Below are 12,565 nucleotides of genomic sequence, written 5' to 3'. Positions count from 1 at the left end.
TGGATTAATATCCAGAATAAATAAGGAACTCTTAAAACTCAACAATAAAAAACAACCCAATTCAAAAATGGGCAAAAGACTTGCACAGACATTTCTCCAAAGAAGATATGCAAATGGACAGTAAGCACATGAAAAGATGCTCAACATCACTAATCATTAAGGATCAAGTCAAAACCACAATGGGATAACCACTTCATAGCCATTAATAAAGCTATTATTAAAAAGAAAAGAAAACAAGTGCTAGTCAGAATGTGGAGAAATTGGAACCCTTGTGTATGGTTGGTGAGAATGTAAAAATGGTGCAGCCCCAGTGGGAAGCAGTATGGCAGTTCCTCAAATAACTAAATATAGAGTTCCAAATGACTCAGCAGTTCCACTTCTGGGCATCTACGAAAGTTAAGTGAAGGAGGGACTAGAACAGATATTTGTGTACCCATGTCCACAGAAGCACTATTCACAACAGCCCAAAGGTAGAAACAACCCAAGTTGGAATATATTATTCAGCTTTAAAAAGGAATGAAATTCTGATACATGTTACACATGGATGAAGCTTGAAGGCATGATGCTAAGTGAAGGATACATATTGTATGATTCCACTTCTATCAAGTACCTGCAATAGTCAAATTCAGAGACACAGAAAGTAGAACCATGATTATCAGGCTCTGGGCTGAGGGGAGACATGGTGGGCTATTGTTTAATGGATACAGTTTAAACTTGGGATGATGAGAAAGTTCTGGAGACAGATGGTGGTGGTGACTGCACAGCAACATAAATGTCCTTAAGCCACTGAACTACGTACTTAGAAATGGCAAAAGAAAAAAAAAAGATAAATTTTGTATTATATATATTTATCACAATTTTAAAAACTGACTTGTGGAACAGAGGAAAGGGAAGCCATCTGTAAAGGGGCCTGGTATGTGGCAAGCACTGGAAAAAGAAAACCAGCACATGGAAATCCTGTTTCTATCTCCCCCCTCTTGCTCAGTTTGTTTCCCCTGTGAATGCCCAACGCCGACCTCAGCCCTTTACCTGTCCCCACCTCCCCACCCTGGACTAGCTCTTCCATGATTCTATCACCAGACACTGGGCTCCTTCTCGCTTTCTCGCAGCTGTCACTTCAGCTCAGTGATAACACCATGTCACCTGCCTGCATCCCGAACTTGTGCCTTGTGCAGCTCCAGCCTCAGGCCAGCTGGGGAGTGGCAGGGTCTTTCACACTCTTTGTCATGTCCTACCTCCTGCCCCATTTATTCCTCATCCTCCAGCTCCCAGAACCCTAAAAATGTCCCTCCTCTTATCAAAACCTGCTTTCTAATCCTTCGAACCAAGAATGCCCAATAGACAGTAAAAGTTTCTCTAAATTGGTATCTTAACAGGACGTAAAAGCAAGACAGAGCAGGCTTTCAGAGTCTTTGGAGCAAGGAGGACTCCTCTATTGCTCCTTGCATCTGCCACGTTGGGGTCAGATATCCACTCCTTCTAGGGCCAGCGGTCTGCCCTGTCCCCCACTCCTGCCTTCGGGTTCCTTGTGCGGAGTAGCCAAAGTGTAGGCCCTGCCGGAGGCCGAATCTGCAGCACACTGTGTTCTAGCTGGGTACATGGTGTGTGCGAGTCCCCAGCGACCTCCCCGAGGCCTTGACCCATGCAATCTGGTGATCTCCTCCAACAAAAGCATGATCCCTGAATTACAGGATCACAGCAAGGACATTCAGGGGACCTACACGTCACAGCTGCCTGAATGTGAAAACCAGGGGAGCACACAGGACCCAGGCCTGCTCATCAAAACAGTGCACAGTGCAGGAGTCAACATGTGATCTAATCAGCTCAGTTAATCTCCAAGTCAAGACAGGTGCAGAGCCTACCAGCAAAGAAGAGAGCAGGGTTGAGCGATACAGAGAGAGACAAATTACAAATGACTCTGCTTAATCTAACAATGCCGGAAGTCTTGATTTTTTTTCACTGTGGCCTGGAAGCTGTTAAGTTGTGTGAACTGATGCCTTTCCTTTTTGGCTTAACTGGTTTGAGTGGGGCTCATGTGTCCTACAATCCAGGATTCCTGACCCAACACACTCCTTAATAGCCCCCTGGCTCCATTTATAAACCCCTTGACATAAGTGATTCTTTTATTTCACCTTTCACAAGGCAAAGGACTGGGAAACAAAGAATCTATAGAAAAACAAATAGACCTTATACGTACAAAAAGGTGCCTAGAGGGATGCCTGGGTGGCTCAGTGGTTGAGCGTCCTCTGCCTTTGGTGTGATCCTGGGATCCTAGGATTGAGTCCCCACATCAGGCACACTGCAGGAAGCCTGCTTCTCCCTCTGCCTGTCTCTCATGAATAAATAAATAAAATCTTAAAAAAAAAAAAAAAAAGATGTCTAGGGTCAGTTATAATGAGAGAAAGCAAATTGGAACGACACTGAGGTATTTTTTTTTACTCAACAGATTGGCAAACAATGAAATATCTGGCGATAAGCTCTATACAGAAAGATGTGGGGAAACTGGTTTCATAGTGTTTATAATAATGGTAAGTTTAACAAAGTATATATATAGTGATTCTAATTTTTTAAAAGATTTATTATTTTTTAAATATTTATTTATTCATGAGAGACACAGAGAGAGAGGGAGAGACACAGGCAGAGGGAGAAGCAGGCCCCATGTAGGGAGCCCTACGTGGGACTTGATCCCGGGTCTCCAGGATCACGCCCTGGGTTGAAGGTGGCTCTAAACTGCTGAGCCACCTGGGCTGCCCCAAAAGATTTATTATTTTGAGAGAGTGAGCAAGGGGAGGAGGGGCCGTGATAGAGGGAGGAAGAGAATCTCAAGCAGACTCCCCACTGAACATGGAGCACCTCCCATGCCCTGATCCTGAGATCATGACCTGAGCCAAAACCAAGACTCAAACACTTAACTGACTGAGCCACCAAGGCACCCTATGATTCTAAGTCTTTTAAAGTCATAAAAATACATATGTGTTTCCTCAAAATGTTAACATTTCCCCAATGTTTTTCAATGATTTTCAAAAAGATGATTTTTTAAAAATACCTATACACTTTTCTAGTTTATAGAAGCATTATAATTGTTTACTTATTGTTGAACATCTTACTGTTTTATAAATGGCATTGATGGTTATATTTATATATAAATATATTAATTAAACTCTGATAAATATTAATCTTCACTTTTTTTTTTTTTATGATAGTCACTCAGAGAGAGAGAGAGAGAGAGAGAGAGAGAGAGAGAGAGAGGCAGAGACACAGGCAGAGGGAGAAGCAGGCTCCATGCATCGGGAGCCTGACGTGGGATTCGATCCCGGGTCTCCAGGATCGCGTCCTGGACCAAAGGCAGGAGCTAAACCGCTGCGCCACCCAGGGATCCCCTAATCTTCACTTTTATTTTCAAAAGTTTATTGGCTTCTGGCTCTATCTTTTATTTTATTTTATTATTATTTTTTTGGCTCTATCTTTTAAATCTTATCCACTTTGTTTCACTGTTTTAGGGCCCCAAATATCTTACTTTTAAAAAACGTTTTATTTAAATTTTTAAATTTTTTTAAAAAAAGGTGTGGATCGTGGGCACATCTGAGAGGATGGATGAATTTTTTTAACTGGGCCAAATCACAAGTACTTCTAGGACTAGGCACCAACTTGCTACAGTGATAGACCTTGGCTTAGTGATAGCCTTAGCAACCAATTACATTTAGTCAAGAATAGTTTTCTGCCACCAACACCAATCAAAATTCTTTGTAAACAGCCTATACAAGCATTCCCTTTTTGTCTTTAAAAACCCCTGACTTTTGGTGACAGGCGGTAGCTCTATTTGTGGTGAGCATAGCATAACCTATAGACTTGTCAGACCACTATGCTGTACACCTGAAAACTAATGTAACATTGTATGTCAACTATACATCCCTGAAAAATAATAAAAACATTAAAACTCCTTAATTTTGCTCCCTGGGGGGACAATATTTGGGAAGCTGCCAAAATCTGTGTACACTGAAATTTGCAATTCTTTGACCCCAAACAAATGCTTTTGCTTAATTATTAGCCCCCTGACAATTTTAGATTGAGAGCCTATTTTTTCTACTGGGTTGCTGTTAGATATGTTTTACAATGAATATTTACTATATTTACATTCATAAAAAATGATTCAAGAAAAAAAGAAAGAAAAGACGTTAAACTCCGGTCACAAAAACAAGTCTACTAACCTTTTGTTCACAAATTTGGAATCTGGCCAAAGAGGGATCCACAAACATTCTGTGACCATGTCCACAGGAGCCGGGACCCCCCAGCGCATCCTGGGAAGAGTCTCACCTGAATCCGAACACCTGTGCACTCAAGTGCATTTGATTCCTAAGGGAAAATGAGCGTGCGTATGCTCCCAACAGCCCCTTCCTAACGAGATGGGTTGTGTAGGCTCAGGAACCTGTGCGCCCGCAGACTCTCCACAATGAGTCAAAGGTGTTCGTTGCTGATGTAAAAGTATTTTCAATGGAGTTGCAGAGAGAGGTGCGAATAGGGTGGATTTTAAGAGTGAACAAGAATCAGGAGAAGCAGCAGGTGTATCTCAGTGGCCTTCAAACTAGGCTAAAGACTTTCCTAAAAATGCTCTTCCTGAGAGCATGCCTGTGTTGTGGGCACAGCTTCTCCTTTCCCACTGCAGCTTTCACATCACCTTTCTCCCTTTTTACAAAAGAAAGGCATTGCTCTCTTCCTCCTCCTCTAACGAAGGCGCACTGTCCCAGGGTGTCAAAACGTCCAGTGAGGATGAGCAGCAGGGCAGGTCAAAACATTGGCATGGAACTGAGAGAGCAGTAACTCCAAGAAACTATTTTTGAAATTCTGATGTTTTCTTATTCTTTGCTTTCAACCAGATTGAAGGAGAACCTAGTTGTCAGTCTGCAGATGATAATGTGATGATAGGTCACACAATGTCAGTTTTGGCATTCAGAGCCCAAAGAAATGACTAATATTGGTATAACAAAATCTCTTCTACTTCTGTCTACTTAGTTATGTGAAGAAGTTTCTTATCACATATAAATGAAAAACCAGGATATTATTGATGCTGAGCCCCGTCATTCTGAGCAATGAGTTATCCTCAAGAATTAAAGCCAATTGAAAAAAGTCCATTCATTTCATTAAGATAGCATTTCCAATAAAATTTTACTTTAATGTGATTTTTATCAGTTGTATATTAATATTATAATAAATCCACAAGACATTAACTTTTAGAGACTTCTGGTCATAGGAAAAATTTTAATTTCAAGTACTTTTCTTTTTCTGAGATGTATGATAGGGTAAATGAATAAAAGACTTTGAAGCATAAAATATATTACATTAGGATAAATTTTTGTGAGGGAAATGAATTAGAACTAGGAGTTAAAGTAGAAAAGGAATGATGTAAAATTTGTAGAAGACTTAGTGGATGATGAGTATCAAATTGTATTTAGATTTATTTTAAATAAAAGATTAAAGATTGATGTGACTGTTAAAACACAAATATTTACAATATTCTGGAAATTACAGCTTTTGCAACTATTTAAACATAAAAAATTTTAATGTTAACTTAAAATGTGCCAAGAAAGTACATAACTTTACAAAATTCTAGGGTGCAGTAAGCAATAGACTTTGAAGACTACTACTAAGGAGCTGTCCTTTCAAGCTTGGCTGTGACAGAGGATACAGAAATAGGAGAGTAGCTGAAGGATAAATGTAGGGTCAAGAGAGAGATGTTATAAAGTATGAGATTACGCATGCTTATGGATGGGAGTGTAAGGGAGGAAAAATTCTTTACTCTTTAGCATCTCCAGCTGGGTCTAAGAATTAAACTGATGTAAAACAGATTAGCAGGAGAAAGGCATACAAGTTTTATTTTCACATGTTCATGTGGACCTTCACAAGAGAATGAAGGCCAGAAGAAGTGACCAGACCAGAAAGCTCTTAAGAATACATTTGGGAAGAAATGACAAGGAGTTTGGGCAACAAGCAGAAAATTGTAGGAAAGTGACTAGGAGTTAATGGGGAGAGAGGCAGCAAAACTAGTGGAAGGAGAGTCACTTTAGTAAGTTGGTAGAGATGTGTGTCAACATGGATTCCCAGTCTCTGGTGATAAGGCTGCTTTCTTCTCTGTTACAGGGAGGGTATCTTTCTCATGGAAGTTTTATGTCCTGTTTTTAAGTAGATAAAGCTTGGTCAGAGAGCCTTTCCTGCATCTGCTGTTTTTCAAGTGCCTTCAGCTCAAAATAAAATGTCAAGGTGGCATTGTTTGGGGCAGCATGTTCTGAACTCCCTCAGGAGTGATCTGTTAGAGCTGATGCAGGAGAAGGGAGTGGAGTTCTTAGGAAGGTGAGAGACAAAGCCATCCAGAGCAGAGGCAGAGTGGCTGACCAGTCAACTTTGGTACAAGATGAAAAGGAGACGGTGGCTGCAGGTATAGGTAAATCATAGACATGGTGGAAGGAGATGAAATAGTCTACCTTTTTTTGATAGGAAAATGGAATGAAATGGGGCATCAGCTGAGAGGGGTGTGGGCTGTGAGAAGTGAGTGGTTACAAAATGTTAAAAAGCAGAAGACAAATGTATGCAAGCCTAAGATTATCTGAAATCTACATTTATAAACTACATAGACCACCAAATGTTTTTGCTTTGCAGAAAGGAATAGTAGTTAAGGTGATTCAAGGTGTTCTTACCTAGAAAAAAAATTAAAATGAAAAAAATTTTAAAGATTTTTAAAATTTATTTATTCATAAGAGACAGAGAGAGAGGGGGTTGGGGCAGAGGGAGAAGCAGGCTCCATGCAGGGAGCCCGACTTGGGACTCGATCCTGGGTCTCCAGGATCAGGCTCTGGGCCGAAGGTGGCACTAAACTGCTGAGCCACCCGGGCTGCCCTAAAATGAAATTTTTTCCTATTATCCAACCTTGTAAAAATATTATGACCATTTTCATTTGGCTTTAACATCTTGAAATACCTCACAAATCTCAAAAAGTCATTAATGTTTGATATATATTGTCACCTCTGAGTCTGAAAAACTATCCTGGAATACCAGAGAATTGTCACTGCCATTTAGCCACTGTTTTCACATACTTTATATCAATTTGAGAAAAAGTATGGCAGTCACATATGTCAAAGAATGGTAAAGGGCACCTGGTGGCTTAGTGGTTGAGTGTCTGCATTTGGCTCAGGTCGAGCCCTGTATTGGGCTCCCTGTGGAAACCTGCTTCTCTCTCTGCCATCTGCCTCTCTGTGTCTCTCATGAATAGATAAATGAGGTCTTTAAAAAATAATAAAAGAATGATAAAAATCTTGTTATACCAGAAGTAAATATGAATGAAAATTTATTTAAAAACTCTCCTAAAAGTGCTTTGCTAAAGCCAAATTTGCTTTGGTTTCTTCACTGAAGTCTTAGAGTGGTTTTGAATATTTAAAAAATCGTAATGGGGGCACCTGGGTGGCTCAGTGGTTGAGCCTTTGGCTCAGGTCATGATCCTGGGGTCCTGGGATCAAGCAAGCGCTGCATCAGTCTCGCCATAAGAGCCTGCTTCTCTCTCTGCCTCTCTCTCTGTGTTTCTCATAATTAAATAAAATCTAAAAAATAAATCATATTGGTTTTTGTAAAAACAATAGATTTTTGTCAAAACTGGTCACTTGACAGCAATTATATTTCCTTAGTTATTAACACATCTACAACATAAAAAATAGAATACTGAAAAATAGAGCTACTTATATTTAAAACTGTAATCTTGCCATAGGAATACATTTAATACCTTATATCTCAGGAGCTCTCTCCTAAACACCAACTGATTAAAATATAAACTTCCAAAAAAAAAATAAAATATAAACTTCCTCCTTCATGATGTAGACTTTTTATCTAAAATACTAAATCAATAGCAAGGAAGAGCATAAAAGGCTTTCTTTAAAAACAAAACTGAAAAACAAATACTCTACAAATACTCCTACTATCTGAATCCTGAATTTCAGATCCTCCATTTAAGTAGGAAATAAAAAAAAAAACCCAAACACCTTGTTATCTAAATTGATTTGTTCTTAGATCTCAACTAGTCAATAGCAGGAATTTGGATAGCAAAGAAACGATTACAAAATTTACTTGAGTTTCTGGATCTTGAGTTTGGATAGCAAAAGATGCCTTGAGCATTTTTCTCCACACATATACACAATGATGTTATGACCACTTTATCAGAACCAATATGCATCATGCTTTTTCTTTCTCCTCCCTCATCCCCCAAATCTTGTCAATCAAGTCCTGCAAGGTAGCATCTCCTAACTCAAATCTATTTTTCTCCATCATTCTCATTTATTCCAACAGTGTCCTAATGGTCTCCCTGCAAATCATTTTATTCTTCAGTCCATTCTTTACACAGTAACCAGAGAAAAGATTCTAGAAACTTTCATCATGGCTCTGCCCCATTTAGCATCCTTCAGTGACTCACCATTCCCTTTAGGATCAAGACCTAGGTCTCCAGAGCCTCAACCCACACCTTTTTCTGCTACCTCCACTCTATTCCAAGCACATTAAACTTGCACTTATCTTTTCCAGAGAGAGCTGCATCCTCTTACCTTCAGTGTTTTGTGCATGCTGTCTCTCCTTCCTGGAACAGTGTCATCCCAGTTGTGGGAAGAGCTCCTACCTCAACTTTCAGGCTAACATGTTATTTTCTTTGGAGAGTCTTCTCCTGGCCTCTCTTTCCGCTACCCAAAGTGTAGATTAGTGGTTTCTTCTCTGAATTCCTTTTGGACCCTCTGCTTCCCCTAGCAGAACAGTTTACTCTGTGATGCATCTTATCCATACCTCTCTAAACTCAGTAGAGGCATAATTACTATCACCAGCTTTTGGCACAGTATCTGGCACACAATATATACTTGATAAATTCTGATGAAGAAATAAACAAATATTTTCAATAACAGTAGTATCACCTAGTCCACAAACTCAAATACTCATAATACATTTATTTTTTCCAAACAATTGCTTAATTACTCACAAGCCCTTTTAGCAGAAAGCCCATTATTTCCCACTGTGGAAAATTCCACCCATACATTGTCCAGATACCCCAACATTGCCCAGATACCCCAGCATTGCCCAGACACCCCAACATTGCCCAGATACCCCAACAGATAACCTATTCAGTCTATAGCAGGTTCTGTTGTCTTCCTATTTGGAGTCTGATCACTGGCTAATGCAATAGTTTCTCATTATCTCACATTGTCGATTTTGGAGACTATTCCCACTCAACCCAAAGGACAATGTTTGTCCACTGCTTATTGATGATGCCTTTGCTTATCTATATCCCTGCAGGGAGGTAAGCCCTTTGAGGGATGACAAGCTAAGCTTGTCAAGGATGTTCCACAGTTGGCCTCCCAGGGACCCACTTATAGCAATCAACCACAGCAGATCACACACAGCCTTGGAGGGCTGGGTCAGGATAATAGTGTATCTGGATTCCAGAATCTCATTTCTTAATTTTTCTCCAATGAGAACCAGTTTCCAAAAAATGAGGCAGTTTTTTGTTCGGTTTGTTTATATCAAGACAGAAAAAGTTTGGCTATGTCTTCCTTCCAGGGTGAGCGGAATCCATGTCCTTCTAAATAAGGCTTCCTGGGGCACCTGGGTGGCTCAGTTGGTTGAGTGTCTGCCTTTGGCTCAGGGTGTGATCCCAGGATCACACAGTCCCCGCAGGGAGCCTGCTTCTCCCTGCCTATGTCTCTACCTCTCTCTCTGTCTCTCCTGAATAAATAAATAAAATCTTGAAAAATATTAATAATTTTAAAATATTTAAAAAATTAAATAAATAAGGCTTCCCTCAGTCAAGCTCTATCCTAGCCTGTGCTGTGAAAGAAAGGAAAAATACAAATTTGATCTTTAACAGAGCACCTTTCTGGTAGGGCACCCTAGTTTGTCAAGAAAGAAGAGACTGGCTTAGAAAGACACTGATCTAGGGCACCTGGGTGGCTCAGTGGTTGAGCATCTGCCTTTGGCTCAGGTCATGATCCCAGGGTCCTGGGATTGAGTCCCACATTGGGCTCCCCACAGGGAGCCTGCTTCTCCCTCTGCCTATATCTCTGCCTTTCTCTGCGGGTCTCTCAGGAATCAAAAAATAAAATCTTAAAAAAAAAAAAAAAGAAAAGAAAGACACTGACTCAGTTGGAAGTTTGGGAATTTGAGTATATCCTAACTTTGCAACCAACTAATTGGTATGACTTTAGCCTCCCTATGCCTCAATTTCACCAGCTGAAAAAACAAAGAGACTCTTTAAGATCCTTTCCAGATCTTTAGAATTCTATACTTTCAGTATTTTTTAAAATCTATTTTGTTGGGATGTCTGGGTGGCTCAGTGGTTGTGCATCTGCCTTCTGCTCAGGTCATGATCCCGAGGTCCTGGGATCGAGTCCTGCATCAGAATCCTGGCGGGGAGCCTGCTTCTCTCTCTGTCTATATCTTGGCCTCTGTGTGTGTGTCTCTCATGAATAGATAAATAAATAAAATCTTTAAAAAAAATCTATTTTGTTGAGAGACACCTGGCTGCCTCAGTCAATAGAGCATGTAGCTGTTGGTCACGGGGTTGTGAGTTCAAAAATATTTTAAAAATTCAAGTTCAAGTCACACAGAGATTACTTAAAAATAAAATCTTATGGGATCCCTGGGTGGCGCAGCGGTTTAGTGCCTGCCTTTGGCCCAGGGCGCGATCCTGGAGACCTGGGATCGAATCCCACGTCGGGCTCCCGGTGCATGGAGCCTGCTTCTCCCTCTGCCTGTGTCTCTGCCTCTCTCTCTCTCTCTCTGTGACTATCATAAATAAATAAAAATAAAAAAAAAAATTTTTAAATAAAATCTTAAAAAATAAGTAAAATTGTGGTAAAATGTACATAACAAAAAATATGGAATGCATCCTAATGTGAGTCAACCTCGCACAGGGTCATGCTAATTTCTGTATAATTCTAGTTTTCACGTAGGCACTGCCAGAACGAGCACAATATGGAAAGACCTCTTGTGTATCTGGGTTCTTTTGTTTTTGTATGGCATGATGTTTTTGTTACTTCTATTCTTAAATAAACCACTGGTAAGGAAGCTAAATCACCATTAGTTTAGACTCTACAAAATTCATCTTCTAGGACTAGTGAAGGGCCAGCTTTCCTTAAAAACGTTGGACTACTTAATACCTGAACAAAATTAGCAAAGAAGTTAGGGAATGGCTGCTGGGTAAGCAACCAAAATTATCTGCTATTATGCTTCTTAATATAGTTGAATAATCTTTAAATATTTCTTTAAATATCTCTATTTTCAAGTATAGAGGAAAGCTAAAATAATATACATTATATATTATAATTTTATGAACTTACTTCACAAAATTCAGGTATTCAGGTATTTGATTTTTCTGGACCTAATTACAATAAGTTAAAGCCTCCACTCAGTCCACTCACCCCTTTGATTCACATAAATCTCAGTGCTGGCTTCCCTGACATATAATTCATTTGTCTGGTCATTGGCCTGCTTCCCAAGCTCAGCATCCACTGAGATGTATGCACACCTCCATCTGATCATCAACCATGTGGTCCAGTAGAGACCACGGTCTAGTTTGAAAGGAATGGGAAACAGTGACAAGATGAAAATATACTTCCCACGTACATTGACTCTAAACATTGAAAACAAAAACTCCAATGTTTACATTATTATGATTACGTAAATATTGTTCACTGAAGCTCCAAATACTTTTCTGTGATTGTACTTTCTTATCCCTCGTTCCAGTGCATAATTGAAAGAAGATCTCCTTCATGTCTCTCCTCTGAGGCCCTTGTGTTTTGGGTAACTACACCTTCCTTTTCCTTTATGAGTCTATTATATCCAAAAACAACTTCCTGAGAAAGTATGTGTGGGAGATAAACTGAGTCACGGACTGATTACACTCTGCTGTCACACTTGAAGTTTAACAATTATAGAATGCCAAATTCAGGGCCATTTTCTTTCTTTTCTTTTCTTTTCTTTTCTTTTTTTCTTTCTTTTCTTTTCTTTTCTTTCTTTCTCTCTTTCTTTTCTTTCTTTCTTTCTCTTTCTTTCTTTCTTTCTTTCTTTCTTTCTTTCTTTCTTCCTTCCTTCCTTCCTTTCTTCCTTTCTTTATTTCCTCCCCCCGCCTTTTTTTAGATATTTTATTTATTTATTCTTGAGAGACACAGAGAGAGGCAGAGACATGGGCAGGGAGAGAAGCAGGCTCCTTGCCAGGAGCATGATGCGGGACTTGATCCCAGGACCCTGGGATGACAACTTGAGCCAAAGGCAGACACAACCACTGATCGACCCAGATGCCCCCATCCCTATATTTTGAATTTAAAATTTAACCTGATTCTTTTTCTTTTGTGGAGGTTTCTAGGATCTTCTCTTTATCCATGGCAGTGTGAATTTCACAATGATATATCTTGTTTTTGTTTCTTTGGCATCACTTTTGTTTTTTATTATAAAAAAACACAAGAGGTTTGTTTTTGAGAGAGAGAGAGAGAGAGAAAGAGAGAGAAGCAGATGGAGAGGGAGAGAGAATCCTAAGCAGACACCACTCTCA

At 39.7% G+C, this 12,565-nt stretch overlaps 1 protein-coding gene and 1 pseudogene across 1 annotated transcript in view; both read right to left on the bottom strand.

The window, feature by feature from the left end:
* C5H2orf74 (chromosome 5 C2orf74 homolog) overlaps positions 1-12,565 on the bottom strand; it is a 30,324-nt gene that overhangs the window by 4,850 nt on the left and 12,909 nt on the right. The window lies entirely within an intron of this gene.
* Positions 10,887-10,986, bottom strand: LOC121492274 (annotated as a pseudogene).

This window comes from Vulpes lagopus, chromosome 5 (genome assembly GCF_018345385.1).
Source record: "Vulpes lagopus strain Blue_001 chromosome 5, ASM1834538v1, whole genome shotgun sequence".
In the NCBI taxonomy this organism is placed as follows: Eukaryota; Metazoa; Chordata; class Mammalia; order Carnivora; family Canidae; genus Vulpes; species Vulpes lagopus.
The sequence above is the reverse complement of the archived record's forward strand: the minus strand, read 5'-3'. Positions and strand labels throughout refer to the sequence as shown.